Raw genomic sequence first — 18,226 nt, forward strand, 5'->3', positions numbered from 1 at the left:
GAAATTGTAAAATCTGCCCATGCAGCTCACTATGTATCTGTTGTGAAGGGATTTCACATGTGACATATTTTTGGATTGCAAAACAGTGCTATCACTGTTGTGCCCAAATTTCGGTGCACCTTTGATCCATAACAGCATGTGAATATGTGGTGCTCCTCTCGCTTGATATTCTTTTCTCCAAAAGAAGTGTTGCACTTCTCCAAGAGGAGGAACAGTTTTATTGCAAATAAAGTGTAGCATTGCAATGAAACGATGATGGAAATATCTTGAGACATTAACTGGATCTAGAGAGCAAAGTTCTCCAGGTGTTAATATATCTATGTTGTTTTTGTTGCTGTTTGCTATGCGTAGGAACTCGTGTAAATCTTCCCATGCATATTCTGCACAACGTAGCGTAACAAACCAAGTTGGTAGTCCAAAGTTTCTGATCATGCAACGCACGTCTCTGTGCCGTCTGAACCTGTATACCTTTGTACCACGCATGTTTGAAAACAAATTTGTTATACTTGATTGTAAAACTTCATCTTTTTCTTGTACTTTTTGTATTAACTGACATATTTTGAAAGTGCGTTCCAGATTTAAGAATGTGTGCAACTCCATAACATAGTGTTGCTAATTCACTTTCATAGAGTAGGTGGAATATGTATTCCACATGTTGTCTAAATCTGGGATCTTGCGAATACATTCGTAATGAGCGGTATTCTGATGCCGCAATCTGAGTGGGTCTATCATTGTATCTTCCACCTTTGCCAGTAGGAAATAGCAGTGGAAAAGCACATGCTTCTATACTTTTTTCCCAAATACTCATTGGTGACACTTTGGTTTGTCGCATTTGGTAAGTTTCTAGTGCATCATCTATGCTTTCATTGGAATGCAATGGATGAATTGTGTAATGGTCCAAAAAGTGGATACTGTAGCTGGATCCAGAAGTTCGAATTGTCCAGTTTCTGATGGGTCTTGAATTATTTCTGTTGTTTGCCTAAAGCTTTCATCAATATTTATTTCATTGTAGTACTCATTATTGTCTTTTAGATATTGCAATGCTTGTCTAACTTTGTGTAAGCCCACTAACTGTTGGCAAATTTTTTTGTCCTTTGTTGGTACTCCATTTACCAAGACTATTAAAGAATGCTCTATTGAACGTTCCACTCCTAGAGTGTGTACATTTTCCGTTAGATCTAATGGCAAGTAAACTACTGTGGCACGAATGCCTTTCACCAATTCAGAGGAAGGTAATTTTGCTGTTTTTGGATATAGTCGTATAATTGCTTGAAATGGGTGAACTGTTTGAATTATTATGCTCTCATATAAATTGAGCTGTTGCAGGATTTTTGGTAATGGAAACAATTCCAAATTATTTGTAATAGCACATAAAGGAGTGTGGTTGTTATCTAATTTTGCAGTACAGTAACTGCAACATATTAGGCGTTCAGTTATTTCATATTTGTTTTCAGCTAAAAGGTACAAAGCTAATTCAAACCATTTAGAGTCTTCATTGTTTTCTATTTTGTATGCTATGTCCACATTTTTTGTGTTCCTTTTGTAAAACGTTCTCAGGCAACACTCACACACATGGTTTGGTACTTCAGCCGATGACCTTTTAAATTTTACTATTTCTTTTCTGTATGTGTGTAATAGAAGGTTGCTATGTACAGAATTGTCGCTACTATGTTCTAAAACTGTTGCATTTTCTACGTGGCTCTCACTTCCAAAATACTTTTTCTGAATACGGTCCATTTCTTCTTGTATTTGGGTGTATCATGCAGAAGAGTGATATTTAAATTGCCTAATTCTGAAGCTGGACTTTTTGCATAGTATATTTTATACACTAAATTTCTTACATTGGAATGATGTACTAATATTCTTTTGATATCATGGAAGGAACTTTTGCAAATAGGCCCAGAAATGCAGGCTAATGAATGTCTTTTTAGTCCTGTGTCTTTCCGCACTGCACAAATATCCATATTTTGCAGCACTTTCATTTTACTTTTGTCTTTACCTTTTACATATTGATTGAGGAACTGACGTAAAGATTTGAAAGCTTCGTTTGGAATGGCACACATTGATGTGCACGGCCATTTGTATACTGGACGGTGTGGTTCTGTTGAATCAAGAGGTAATTCTGAGTTTTCAGGAGATAGTTTTGTAAGCAGTGTTTCTTGTTCCATGATGGTAGTATTGATTTTCTCATACCCTTGTCCACTGCTATGGATGGCAATTGTGTTTGTTTGATTTTGTGTGTATGCTTCCTCATTAAAATATGGCTCTGTGGTTGTTGTGTGACTCCATTCACCACCACAAACATGCAAGAAATAATTTTTGTTCACATTCTGTTTATTGCTGAGTTTCTTTTGTAGTTTGGTACTTAGTTTTGTTAGTGCGTTCATCCTATTTAACACTAATATGAACAACTTCCTTTTGAGAAGGATTGCACTGTCCACGAGTGCTTGTAGAATTAACTTTCTACGGTACGTTTTAAGGGGTGAGGATGATTTTGGTCCTCTTCTTAGTAGATTCTGAAGGACTATGTGATGAAACATTTTTGCTAAAATACTTTTTTTACTATGGGTTCTTCTTACACTATCAGGATTATTAGGAACATTGTTAGCTGTACTGGCAGCCGTTTTTCTGACACCATTTCTGTGTTTTGTGACACTTTTTGATGGAGGAGGTACAGTTTCGGTAGATGAGACTTCCTTTATTTTGTCACCCAACTACATTAGCTTGTTTGTACCAAGATTCTCTACAAACTCTACAACAGGCGGATGCTTACATTGGGCACCTTTATTTTTCTTTGCTCTAATTCTGCGTTCCTTTCTATGGAGTTGCTTTTTGGTAGGCATTCTTTGGTGTCTGTTGAGAAAAAATATATAATTTGGTCTGTTGTCCAATGTATGTGTGCAGTGTGCATGTGTGCATATGTCTGATGGGGAAGCTCTTTGTCATGGTGTGTCAACGTAAAGTGAACTCTAACAATCATTTGGTAAGACTACTTTACTGTTTGTATACTACTACAATGTGCTTCAAATGAGAGTACAAAGTGGCCTACTTGTGACGAGAACCATTATTAATAACCAAAATGCCAAAAACCTGCTACAGCAACTTCTTTTCACAATCAAACCTTCTGGAGTGATGTCGTCATTGATGTCAGCATTCACATTTGAGATGACATCTTTCATGGTCTGGGTGTTAGTTTTAGCAGTGCACAGGGGTGGTGGCAGGGTTGGGGGTTACTTTACCATAACTAGCGAATTTCAGGGGTTTTTCGGTTTTAATTTGAAGCATAAAGGGGAGGAGGAAAGTTTTTTTTAGTGAAGTGTACAGGTTTTTGTTAGGGCAACGTAACCATAACGTCCCCTCAACAAAGTTTTTTTTGTAGTGAATGTATATATATACATATATATATATACATGGGGCAGCAATCACCAATGTGGTGACAAAACAAATCAGAAAATAAGTAAGGCAATTGAATTCATTTTTAAGCAGCACAGAAGATAAAACACAGGGAAAAGAACAGTTTTGGTTTGTTGAAAGATAGCGCTTAGGTTAAGATTTCCCCCTGCAAAGTTCTCAATTCACAAATGAGCAATTCTACACAGATGTAAGTAAGTAGCAGGTATTCAGGAATAAAAGAACAGAATACAATGCTTGAATATAGTCTTCCCTCCCCAAATAAGAGAGAAAAGCGCTTTGGGAAATTGACACTTTTTAAACTGACAGTTGAAAATGGCTTTGTGAAACAATGAAAAATGGGCAAAAATGTTTACATTGATAGAAATTCTTATGATAGCAATACTGAATAAGTTCTAACAAACATGAGCTACAAGATGAGCAACAGTACACACGTTAGATCGGAATGGAAGTTAAGAAACACTTTGGATGGAAAAAGACACGTGTAAATCTTTTGCAAAATGCGAATTTGCGGAAAAATTTCACTATGCGATTTCTAATAAAATTGAAGAAGTTATGTACCTTTTAGTTAGAGGCGTTTTTGAAAAAATAGAACAGAGAAAAGGAGAAATTCGGTTTTAAAAATGACAGATTGGGTTTATTAAACTATATTATTGACTAAGAAAAAGAGAATACCACCCGTGAATCTCCACAGTAATGCAGAGCCGATTGTAATTCTTCACGTATGATACTCTGGTTTCCGTTCTGTATGGGAATTACTTTATTTAATACAAATCACTAATGGGTTATGGTTTAATGAACAGATGAGAAAACTCAGCCCAAGAATGGTTCTGACAATGTTAAAGGTTCTTAAGTTAAAGATGGGATGGGTTAAGATTGGGATAGGACAATGCAAATATACTATGGGTTACTATGATTCCTGTTTATACTTACAGTACACTGTAATTAAGATTGGACAATCAGGGTTCTGGTCATCCCGGACCGGGTCTACCAGCGGCAGGGCACCTCTGGCAGGATGGTCAGCGGAGTGGTTCTGGTCAATTTGGACTGGCACTTCAACTGGATTTGGATTAGATTGGCCATTCTGGTCACTGGACACGGTAGATTAGCGTGATGGCGAGTTTCAACAGGCAAGCGTGACGGTAGCAAGCCTGACTGGATCAGAATTATTCTTTCCTGAAGTTTAGGATGGTTGGATTTGGGCCTAGCTGACAAAAGTTCAGCAAGTGCTGGGCCTTGGTTTTTGCAAATAAGTCTGGAATCAGGACAAGGGGAAAAGTTCTGGACAGGATGAAGAATTCAGGAACAAAGCGCTGTGCAGAAATCAGGAGGTAGTTAGAAATCAATGTGCCTTTGTGTGGTGAAGTTCCTATATTTATCATGCCAAGTGACATCACAAAGTTTATGGTAGGGGCAGAATTTCAAACTACACCCCCACGCCTGTGAGTGGTCAAAGGCACTTCCCTTGTTCTGGTTGGAAGTCAGAAAAGAGCTGTCATCTTTATGATGCGATTTAGGAACTCCCACATTGATTTGAACCACAATTTAACTTTTGCACCAATGCACATTTCTATAATTATGCCCCCTAATAAAATTGGGCACATACATTATATATTTTGTGAGTTATCCTTAGGTCCGATTCCCATCTCTGTGAGAGCTGTCTTAGTCGTTCTGTGGAATTTGTCCATTTTAATCATAACGGTTTGGCCTAACAATTTCTAATTCCATAAATATCTGGGCGATTACCCCTAGAACGCGGGTATACAATATCATATTTGCAGCATCAATAGTTTTGCCACAATTAGGGTTTTGGTGTAACTTTGGTTCCTTATGTAGTACAGTGTTCACTAACGTCTACACAGAAAGAGCATTAAATTAGATTTATAACTACCAATTCTTAGATTTGTCCTCCTTCATGTTGAAAAGTTAAAGGTTTCCAAACTTAATCACAAATATGCATTTCTTTGAGCAGTTTTTTTCTCTCCTCTCAACAAACAGCTGTCAGATCCCTTTGATCAGGGTGGGGTGTAGAAGGAAGTTTCCTGCCCCTCCCCAGAAGGGGTCAATGCTCAGCCTGTCCTTTGTCCTTGGCTCAGCCAAAGACAAATGGCTAATGAGGTCTTTGTTCTAAATATGCGAGACCCTTCAGCATCACTTAAGCATTCCTGGTGCATCACTTAAGCATTCCTAGTAGCAGCCTATTGTCAGCATGAAGTGTCATCTTTCCCAGGCTGGGCACTGTCCAATCAGAATTAACCAGTTAGTATACCAGGGGATCTAAAGAATCTATTGAAGGATTCCTGGAAGGGCAGTATACCAGGAAGTAACCATTGCAGCTTTTATTGTATAAAAGAGACATTTTTGACAACCTTGAGAAGTTGTTATATAGAAGACACACTTTGCCATCCTTAAAAGATATTGGGCCTCATCACGAGTTGTGCAGTAAGCGGGTGCTATAAGTGGAAATAGCGTTACCACCGGGACCTGTGGTGCAAATATTGCTTATCACAAGTAGGCGGGCTCGCACATCGGGGCCCATGCAGTAACGTTAAAAGTGCCTGTGGGAAACAGCACCGAAAGACTGCTTCCACTGAAAAATTCAGCGCAATTAGCGCTACCGCCCTCTGGCAGTGCAATCAGCACTGGCGCTATTAGCGACGGTGGGAAACGCGTCACTGTCTGAGCGGGAAGCACTGCAGCAGCCATTTCGAAACTCACAATCTATCAAATATCAGAGCCCAGGCAGCATTCCACTCTTACTAAACAGTTGCAATGTCCCAATAGTGGGTCAGGGGCAAGGCTGCACAAGATTGTCTCAGAAAGCCAAAATTTACAAAGAGGGAGCTGGTGGTGCTGGTGGATGGATTGAGGCCCACCATGAGGAGCTGTATGGCATAAGGCAGGGTAAAACCTCTGCCCAGCTCTGCACCAACATCTGGCAGATGGTGAGCCAAAAGGTCACTGCAGTTACCCCCAGGGCGGGGAAGACTGCAGGAAGAGGTGGAACGACCTGCAGGTCCGGGGACTGCTGGCCCAGCACAGGCAGGATACCATGGCCACCGGTGGAGGGACAGTGCCACCACTTGTATGCACTAATGCCGTGGGAGGAGTGCAGCTCTGTGCTTGATATGAGGGCATTGAGGGCATTTGAGGTGCAGAGACAGGAGGCGGCAGCCAGGAGGCATAAGGTGCGTTAACCATCCCCCAATCATGTGTCAGCTCAGCACAGTATGCTCCAGTGGACCGACCCAGGCATTGCGACGGGGGCAGTGAGTGGGTGCCACATCAGCCACCTACCACAGCATCCATGTTATAGTGCACCACACACCCATGGCGTGAGCACAGCAGTGCCCCATAGTGACCTGAATTTGCCATGTACTCTGCCCCCATCCCTAAAACACGCACATTGGTAACATTGGGCATGGAGATCAGATGCATGCAAGCCAAGTAACAGCAAGCCCAGTAATGTGCTCTTGCCATCCCTTGACTAGCCAAATGCAGACCCCCCTAGGAGAAAGCTCCCCTTTCTGCACCCATTCCCATCATTGTCATTCCACTTGCAAACGCCCCAGACCAGGCCTGTGCATCAGAACAATAGCCTGGGGACCCAAATGTCACTATGTATACATTGTCATACATGCGAAAACACGTGGGTGTATGTGACGTAACGGCATCACCTATGTGCCCTACAGGCACACAAGCAATGCCACAGGCATCAGAGGAGGAAGAGGTGGTTGGCCCATCTGGGAGTGTGCCATCCCGCAACACCACCACCAAGACCACCACCCTGCAAAGAGGCAGACATGCCACCCATAGGCGTAGAACCCAGCCCACCACACCCCATTGCAGTAGGGGCAGGCCTACAGCCCAAGACCAGCCCACAAGGAGCACACCAGTTGCTGCAGACAACACCTCTGTCACTGTGGACACTGCCAGAGAGGATACACCACCACTCACCGTGACATTGGAGGAGCAGGGGGATAGCAGCAGTGACAGTGACCATACAGCAGTGCCTGCAACCTCTGGGTGCAGTCTGCGCAGGCAACCCACCGCCACACCGGGGAGCACAACACGTGGCCGACAGCACAGCCAGAGCCCCCAGACCCCACCACGCTGCCGGCACATGTACACCCTTGAGCAGAACACAGACACCCCCTCCATTGGCTCCCCTATTGCCAGCACACCCCTGCAACTTACATCCTCATCAATGCAGCCTACGGCCACATTGGGCATGGTAATGAAGAGGCTGGGTGAAATGGAACAGAGGCAAAGGGAAATGGAGGCCATCCACTGCACCCACTCGGACCATATGCAGTCAATTTGGGATGCGATCCAGGGTGCATCAAGAAGGATGGCACAGGCCAATGCGAGGACCTGGAGAGTCGTTACTGAATGCACCATAGCACTGACAGCATTTGGGCAAAGGGTGCGGGAGATGACAGAGGGTGTCTCAGTCCTTGCTGAGCAGATCGTCAGGGCAATGAGCTCCACCGGCAACAGCTGCAGGGGACAGCCCAATCCCTTCCCGGTCAACAACACCAACCGAGGAGTCGCAGGAATGCATCCCTAGGCGCCAGTCCCTGTGCCAGCTGCGCAACATATCACAAGCTGTTCGGAGTAGGTGAAAGAGGGCACTGCCACAGTGATTGGCTTGCCGACTGTTGGCCTGGGTGGCTATGCCATGGACACTTTGGGGAGCGGGGGGAGGGGGGATTGTGTGCTGGGTGTTGGTGGTGGGAGTGGGAAAGGGAAATTCTGTTGTGGGGTTTTGGTGGTGAGCAGGGGAAGGGGGGATTGTGTGTTGGGATGTTGCTGGTGGGCAGGGGGAGGGAGTATTGTTTGCTGTGGTGTTGGTGGTGGGTGGGGGTCCTGGGTGTACTTCAAGCAAAATATTACATAGAAATTAATTGAACAACAAACATGTGTGGACATTCCCGATTGTGCTCATGCGCAGTTTATTCACAGTGCTGGTAGTGGTCTGGGGTGGGTTATTGTTCTAGGAATAATTGTCACACACACGGACAATTTTACGAACTTTGTCTAGGGAATACATCAGGGCTCCACCAGTGTGATCTAGGCAACATAATCGTGCCTTGAGGAGTCCAAAGGTGCGTTCAATGCATACACAAATCTGGGTGTGGGCATGGTTGTAGGCGGTGTACATGGCTCACGCACAGGGGTCATCCACCAACCCACCTGTGGATATCCAGAGTCACCTGCATGGGGTGAAACACTGACATTAGTCACTTGTCTCATACATGTTTATGCTCACACACTGTGCCGGGGCATTGGTCGATGTGTGCATGTATGTGTACATCTCGCCCATGCAATGTGTGCTGTCCATGTGGCCTTTGTGTATGGTGACATGCATGCCTTTGCCTATACATGCATCCTGTGGAAAAGTGGCGGGTGTTCTGTGGCTTGCCCCAGGTAACTGCACATGGGCACATGGTTGTGGCACGGGTGGACATGCTATTGGCTGCTGCTGTGTGGGTCTGTGCTGTACTGCGTTCCTGATGCATTGTGGTGCATGTGGTATAATGTGTCATTGTTTCGACAGCAGTGTGTGTCCATCAGCGTTTGTGACCAGGTGTGTCTGATGCATGCATGATTCCTTGGCTGTCCCCTATCGTTGGTGCATATGCTGCTGAGGCAACCACTTGTCTTGCCAAGCTTCATTCCTGTGTTGCCACAACCCCTTTTTAGTCTGGTGCTTCACTGTGCATATGTGGCAGGGGCTGTACTTACCCACAATCCAGGTCCATTGTCCTCTGTGCCTCTCCATGTCTCCTGGCAATGTGCTGTTGCGTAGGACCATTGAGTCGTGGGTGGAACCTGGGTAGCGGGCACAGCAGTGGGTGATGATGAGGTCAGGCCTACCGGTCACCTGCACGTTTAGGGAGTGGTAGTGTTGACGGTTTCTGTATACATCCTCATGGGCCTGGGTGCCACCAACACAACATGGGTACAGTCAATGGCTGCTATGAGGTTAGGCAGTTGTGCGGTGGCATGGAACCTTGCCTTCATGTCGTTGACCTGGGTCTGGGTGGTGGGTAGTGCAATATGTCGGTTGACATGGCACGGGAGGGCATCCAGCACCTGGCCCAGGACTGCACTTAATGTGGGCTGTGCCATGCCGTGCATCATGGCCACAGAGTGCTGGAAGGTACCTGTCCCCAGGAACTGCAGGACTGCCACCAGCTTCACCAGTTGGGGCACGGCTGTACGGATGTTGATCCTGCTCCCAATGTTTTCATGAATTGTGTCCAGCAGCTCAGTGATGGTCTCCCTGTTCAGGCGGTACTCAGTGAGCAGCTGGGTGTTGCTGAGGGTCCAGGGTGAAGGCCTGACACTGGGGATGGGTGCTCGCCTTGCTGGGGCTGTTCTTCTCCTCCTCCTCCTGCTCCTCCTCATTGCCCCTAGCCCCTGTGACCCCTGTGCTCCCTGTGCCCTGGCCTGTTTGGCCTGCATCTCAAGGTCCAGCCACAGCATGAGCTGCCTGCAGTGATGAATAGCAGCATGCTTTTGGAATCAGTGTTTGGGGCCTGGGTGTGTTTTATATAGCCCTCTGGTGTGCATTGTGTTCACCTGTGGCTTGATTCCTGGCATCTGGGTACATTTACCTCCAGCTGGTGGCTGAGGGTAATTTTCGGCTGTATTAGTGTCAGTCTTTGGCGCTAATACTGCCGTACATGCACCTGTGATACAGCTGTAATTGCACATTGTGTTGTCGGCGCTGTTAGCGCCGGATGTAATAGCGCCGGCTGTAATAGCACCTGTTCCTTTTGGGTCTGGTGGTATTTGCGCAGACTCGTAATCCGACTTAGCAGAATTGGCGGCGCTAATACCGTTTCTGCCGTATTTAACACCCCACTCCGGATTAGGTCCACTCTCTTTGGGATAGGGACAGAGAGGCCTTTATCCAACCCTTTCCTTTTAATAAAGATGTCTGATGTTGAGAACACTACCACTTTGTGTCCGCCTCTCATTTCTGACCCCTTACACAACACTGTCATCAAGATGCCATGCTCCACGCATGGCAGCTACATCTTTAATCACCAGCGGCAACGCCATAAAGAGGTAATTAGAGGCAGGGGGTTTGGTGATGGATAGCTGCTAGGTACGTTTGAATACAACAGCGAGACCATTTTCACAAACACATCATAATGTGAGATTTTTCCACGCAACTTCCACATGTATGCTACGTTCTTTGTGTGCAACTTTACAAAGGACACTTGATGTACTCAGGATCATTAGCAAGTGAATTGGTGTGTTGTTTTCTTGGCTTATTAATGCAGAGTGGGCATGTATTGGCCACATGTGTTGTAGGAATACAAATTGTTAGGCATGAGAGTTACTGTTCTTCACAGCTTAGCTTCTAATTGATAGTCTCTTGTGTTCCCTTTTCAAGGGGACAGCGCCTATGGGTTATGGCCATACCCGTTAACACCCACTTCTAGAAGGGAAAACAAATATAATGCTGCTCATGGGAAAACATGCAACATCATTAAAAGAACATTTGGGATTCTGAAGTCTCGATGTAGGTGCCTGTATCATTCAGGGGGCGCAATTCAATATGTTCCGCAGTTTGTAAGCTAGTTGTGTCATGTTGTATTCAAATGCATTTTCTTAATTGTAGAACAACCCGTTGGCACTTAAACAGTGCAACATAAAAATGAAACTTGTGCATGTCAAAACAAAACATGGTCCTCGTCAAAGATTTTGAATAACAAGTGCCGTTTCTCGATTTCCATTGTCACATTACAGGTATGTTTTGCCTTCCGGGAGGGTGGGGCGTAGGGGGCGAAGATGCTCGGCACCCATCTGGGGCATTGTCTTTGGGCGCAGACTGAGCAGGCACTTCTTCACCACCGAGGCTGAGAGAGTGGCTGGGTGAATGACTCTCCATGATTTATGAGTCTGTGCCTGGTTGCAAGTCATGCATGAGATTGAACATAGTTCCAATTTGTCTGTTTATCTCACTTAAAAGAGTGACATTTTGGCCCCGCACTCACGGTCCTCAATTAAATATGTAGAAAACATTATTATTGCTTGTTGCACGTTTTTTAAACATCACTCCATTGAGCCGAAGTTGAGTGCTTATTTTGTTAAGTACCTTACTCGTTTGCATGGACTGTTCCCCTTTCAGACTGCACATTTCCTAAATGACTTCCACCTGCTCTTTCTGCAAAGTTTGCATGGACTACTCCCAGTTTGGTGTTGCCACTTCAGATGGACCAGCAACAGCATGGTGCGATTCACAGTTATCACCTCCCCACCCCTTACAATAATTTGGGTGTACCTGGAGTACAGCTTCCTCCCTTTGGATGCTACTTGGAGGTGCTACCACCGCACTACTGCTGTCCCAAGACTCACCAAGGAGATGCTGCACACCTGTGAGCAAGAAACAACGGATGCAGTACGAGCGTGTTCCATCACAGTAAACAAACCCCCAAATATGGCACTTTACTTATCAAGAAAGTCCTTTAATGAAGAATTCTTCAAATGCATGGTAGAGAGGAACTTTTAAAATGATGTGTTACATTAACTGTGAGACATACTCGAGCTGTCCACTCCAACCTACTCGCCATTCCTTGGTACAAAGGACAAAAAGCTGGAGGTATTAGCTTCCCCATAATTGCTGCTAAACACTGGAACGCCTTGCCTCTGGCTCTAAGATCTGGTCCTTCCGCAAGGGCCTCAAAACCTGGCTTTTCTCCAAAGAGGGAGGAAGGAATTGAGGCTGAGCAACTGTGCAAGCATGCAGCAACTACCACGGCCACCAAGTCCAGAAACACAGATTTACTCACCTGTAGCCACAGTCTCTGTCTGCAACCTTTCTTGTAACCACGTCTTTTATATAACAAGCGCCCAGATGCCCAAGGGTTAGAGTGTGCTTTATAAATGTCAAAATAAATAAATAAACGATTCACTTTTTCAAGAAGCACAGCACTTGGGGTACATACGCACAGTTTCCAGTACAACGTATGTAAGAAGCACTTGGTATCATTCAGAAAAGGAACACAGGATGTGGGAGCAAGATATTATTTTCACCTCAAAAGAATCCACAGACACACACACATTTGAACACTTGCATGCATCAATACAGCACGTGCATCTCGAGTGCCACCTAGACCAAACCTAAAACTAATGCTGGAAAAAGAGGCTAACAAAACACCAAGCAGGCAAGGTACCTTAGCCATCTCATTACATTCTACCTAACTTTCCTCCACAATGGAGGACTTAAACTTCAGACAACATTGCCCAGCATTACCACCTCAAAATTAAACAAACACACATTCACCTGGCTCAGAGGCTGCATCTATGTCACCCTGCTCATCTGTTTGTTCAGGAACATAGGTTGCCTCTACCAGGTGCTCCTGGTCAGTTAGGTGGGCTTTCACAGGAGGTCCTTCTCCAGGTGATGTTGCATTTCGCCAATTTTGAGATACTTCTCCTTTGTGCAAAGGCGAAAGATCATCCCGCCGTTTCTTCAACCCTTAAAGAGACTGGTTGGCCTTCCCTGCATTAGTTGCCTTTCAGAGGATTCTCTCCCAAATGTGGTTCTTTGGTTCTTATACCGCAAGGAAACCTTTTTTGAAATTGTGCCTTAGAGAGTTTCATAATGACTCTGTACCTCAGAAATGAAAATGTCTAGTTCACTATCTGTGAAATTTGGCTTCCTTTGATGATCGTCTGTATTATTTTTCAACTGGAAAACAGCAGGAGGCAGATAGACTGACCAAAAACATACATAATTGAGACAGGACCTTACAAGTCAGAAATGTCTGAGATGGATCTGTGAGCGAAATCACCTCAGAGAAGCACGTGAAAAAACAGAAGACAGTGAAAGGGGCTACCCCTGGATGTCCTGTTCCCAGAGCCCCATGCAGCCTGAACAACATTCAAAGCAGAGGTACACAATTTGACAAACACTACACGTGGTTCTGCCAACACATAGCCAGTACACATATTATTATTATAAACTCCCCGCCCCATCCCTCATTACCCCTTTATGAAAATCTCTAAGCCAACGCCTCTCCCCTCACACACCCTCCAAAATCATACAACACACACTTACTAAAGCAAAAGAGTAGAGACTTAGTAAGACAGCAGCAAAACACAAACACCACTATTGTTAGCAACATTTTATGACTCAAAGTGACAAAAAAACGATTCAAAACACAGTAGGCAGAGGCCATTAACACATGGCCCCAGCCCAGCGTACAGCAAGGCAGCCTCTGTAACGCCTCATTAATGCGCAGTGGTTAGCACATCGCACACCACGTGTGCACCGCTCTAACCAATGCGTCATTTCCATAACAAAATAGGCGCATCGCCACCTGCCTGTGCGCCGGCAGTATTAAATAGGAGAGCAGAGCATTTGAGTGGTTTTTGGAGGTAGAGTTGCGGCACAGAACCGGAGTTACGTGTCATGCATGCATCCTCCTTCTGCTTCTAAAACCCAAGGCACTTCATGATCGCATCAAACCATTGGATTCTTAAGGAATGCCCCTGATGTTTGCACGTCCTAAACGCACTAATAATATTCCATAGCGATCCATTGTAAATGCTGGATACCATATGTAAATGGAATGTGTCATTTACACTTTTTAACACTAGGAAGTGCACAAAAAGGTGGAAAGGTGGTTTCGAATGTTTTAACACTCTTAGTTGTATTGCATTCTGCATAAGACTCGAATTTCATGGAGGAGAACTTATTGCAAGAATGTGCAAGGGTAATGGGTCACCTCTGTGCAATGTACTTCCCTTTTCAAAATGAGCCCCTGCTTGGTATTGTATTGTTTTTTTTTAATTATAAAGCACAGCATTCACACAAAGGTATCTTGGCCCTGTTGCATTAAGATTACTATGAGCAGTCCAGTGTCCAGTATGGACTTTAGGGAAGACTAAACAGATACATTTCAGTTTTTTTCCTGGAGGACATTAAGGGGCCGATTCATGGAACAAACGTGCGCCGAAAATCCCAGAGCAAGCAGGCGCAAGGTGGCGCAAGTGTTAGAAAGCAAGCGCACGCGCACGCGTGCGATTCAATGAAGGCGCTGCGCTTCTTTCCCACTGGTTGTGCGCCAAATCGGTGCATGTCGCACGCGGGCACGTCATCAAACGGCGTGCACTACACGCACAGCAAAAGCGCACATAGCGCAGCGCAAACAACAAAAGTAGGCGGACCAGTGGGCGTAACACGCAGAATGGGGAGTAACGCATGAAAAAGAAGGCGTAACTGGGGAAGTACTGCAGGGAACTACACGGAACGCCCAGACGCATGCGAACAACCCGTATTCATGGATACGAATACGGGAAACCCACGCACGGCAAAAGACGCACACATGCGTGAATGCGTCCGTCACACGAAGGCAGGCGGAAACGTCCCCGCGCACAGTATAAAAGTGCGCGCAAACAACAAACACGTATATACAGCTACGATGAATGCCCCATTTGTCGCAGCACTGATCGTGGGACACTGCAGGAGGAGGAGAATAGCCAGGGCACGCATTTTTTCACCACGGACAAGCCTTTTTGGGATGCCTGACGAGCAGGTCTACGGCAGGTATAGGTTTCCACCCTGTATCATCCTAGACCTGGTCAGGGAGTGGGAAGGACCTTACATCCCCCACCCTTTGCTCCGAAGCATTGAGCCCCTTGGAGAAGGTGCTCAATGTCCTGCATTTTTTGGCCACTGGGTCATTTCAGCGGACTACTGCCATAGTGGGGGGGTCTCACAGGCCACGCAGTCACGCTGCCTACACCAGGTATTGGCAATCATGACAGCGCGCCCCTCAGTCCGCAGGCACATATACATGGCCAGAACACCCGCAGAAAGGCAGGCCGTTGTCCTGGACTTTTACAGGGTGGCACACTTCCCCAAAGTGCTTGGTGCCATAGATTGCACCCATGTGGTCCTACGTCCACCTAGGGCCACTGAGCACATCTACCGAAACCGCAAGCACTGGCATTCCATCAATGTACAGGTGGTATGCGATGCAAAGTGAATCATCACCTCTGTCTATGCAAACTACCCTGGCTCCACCCATGACAGTTTCATATACAGAATGTCTGCCCTGAGCTGGGCCCTGGAAGCTGGGCAGCATGGCGACACATGGCTCCTAGGTGAGTACAAATGCCCTTGCACATGCATGCATGTCCCACACACACACAAATAAACAAACCCCAATAATCACAACCATTATCACCTCTCCAGGGGACAGTGCCTACCCTCTGAGCAACCACCTGATGACGCCAATCCGGAACCCCACCACACCACCCCAGGTAAGATACAACGCGGCCCATATTGCAACCAGGGCCATAGTGGAGCGCACATTGGGAGTGCTCAAGTCACGCTTCCGCTCTCTTGACCGCTCTGGTGGGCAGCTACTCTATGCACCCCAGTAGTGTGCAGGATCATTGTGGCAGCATGTGTCCTGCACAATGTTGCAACACGGCAGGGCGTACCGGTGGACATGGTGGTGCCCCCACATACCCAACCACAGGCACAGGCACTGCCGATGGGTGGGGATAGGGCACGTGGCGAGGATGCCCGGACCCAGCTTGTGGACACATTTTTCACCTAAACTCCCACCCCTGCGGAGTGCACACAGGCCTGGCACATACCAGGTGATAATCGATGATGACAAAGAGACAGTCAACTGTCACAACCTTACCACCCTGAGATTGTTGCCATGGAAGTGCCACATTGTGTGCATCCCTAGCTACTTAAACACATGCAAGGTGTGAATCACATACACCTGCAAAGCAGGCCATGACTATCACTGGTATGTCACTCAAACCCTCCCAAACCACAACATGACATGGCAAGCAATAGCCATACACCAACACAGTACTAATAAGGTACACATTGCCATGTGAAAAATGTAAATTGGCATCAGACAATGATGCCTGACATGGAATCAGATGAAATGACTGACCAACAACCTCCCACCCAAAAGAAGTCATACCCAAATACATTCCAAAAGTCGAAATTGTAACATAACAATGAATGCCCGTCTACATGCACATTGTGCATTGAAAAATCAACACTGCAGCTTCTGTGTGCTGTGTCCACCTCCTGCAACACACTGCTCAGTGCACAGCACAGTTAACAGCCATTGTGTGTGATGCACACCCTGAGCATCACATCTAAGCGACAAACCACATCCAAAAGCAAATTAGGCATGTACAGGATCCCCAATTGGTCATAGGACATGTGCTGCAGGGACACAGTGGGCACCAGAAGGAAAGCAGAGTGTACACGTGGACCTGGAAGGGTGGTTGTACATGTAGTGCATTATAGTGCGAGTGTGTGGGTCAGTAGGGACATGCACTCAACATATGCATGTGCAATCAAGTGACCATCAGTGTCCTCTACACATCACATGTGAACATTCACCATGTGTACACCCCAGCATGTCAAACCACAACTATCCCCTCACACCTGAAAGGTAAACACAACACATGAACAGGCATTGATCAGCAGAACACATCCTGTACATAGGATACCACAATTACAATGTCAGGGTGCCCATCACACTGCAGGGCAAGGCAACTATCACCAACCAAGCACCACCCCTCCCTGACAAATCACCATGACCCACTGAACAACTGCACCAGGGTTATGGAGCCTGCATCCTTGAATTTCACCTGGCCACAGGATCACCCTTCCCCTTTGTCACCATCTCCCACCTTGTGTGTAAAAAGTTGCCTGCACCCTCAGAGTCCACCTTGATTTGCAAAAACACTACATCCAAGAGAACTCAAAGCAGGCCAATACAGAAGCCAAGCAAAAAGCCTGCAGGCAGAAAAACTAACCAGAACAGCATCCAGTAGATGACTTGAAGTAGCAGTACCTCACAAATGCCAAGTACTACCACAATGACGTAACAACCAAGGTAGCACAATAAAACAATGTCACAACAGGATGTGTACCATGTGTGGTACATAACATAGAATGAAGCACCACAAATGGATGTGTACTGTCACTGCTCCCGTGTACAGGTGCAGGAGTGGCACGAACCAACCACCCCCACCGTGGTCTGGGTGGCTGCAAGGTAAAACTCACACAGGCCTCTGAGACCCTGGTGGGGAAGGAGGGTCAGGTATATGGAGTCCAGACAGGCATTGGCATACTGGATAACCGGAATGAGGGGCTGGAGAGGGGAGTAGGATTGACACAGGAAAGTAGGGAATGGCCAGGAATGTAGTACTCACATTAACACATACACAATCATACCAAACTTGTTCATCATAAACATAGCAGCAGTTCACTGAAATGGAAGTCAAAGAGAAACTTATCTCTGGGGTGAGTGCTGGCCTCCTGCCTGCGCACTCTCAGGTCCGGTAACATGAGCACCTCAATGCTGCAAAGAGAGCCAGAGTTAAAAATCTGTGCGTGCCCATAACACACAAACACACCACCAAATATGCCAAAAAGTAACATACTACTCTACAAACAGACAATCTGGTGTGGATGGTTCCTACCCATATGTAACATTACCCCTGTGATGGTTCATACACAGTCAATGCAGTAAGTCAGACGCCGGTGTGTGCGTGGCAAATGGAACACCAATGTGTCATGAATCACACAACATGCAATGTTCCCTGGGTAAGCAGACAGACGCATATAGCAAGGTATGACTTCCAAACAAGTCGTGTTCCACCATGACCCAAATAAAGTAGGCAGTGCATGTTTCAAATTCTACATGGAAATGAAATGTACTGCACCCAAGTCTGTCCCTTGCCGTCTGTCCCTGTCAGCTGCTTCTTTCCATGTCTCAGAACGCTACTTGGGTGATACAAG

This window comes from Ambystoma mexicanum, chromosome 1q (assembly GCF_040938575.1).
Source record: "Ambystoma mexicanum isolate Mex_15411 chromosome 1q, UKY_AmexF1_1, whole genome shotgun sequence".
NCBI lineage: Eukaryota > Metazoa > Chordata > Amphibia > Caudata > Ambystomatidae > Ambystoma > Ambystoma mexicanum.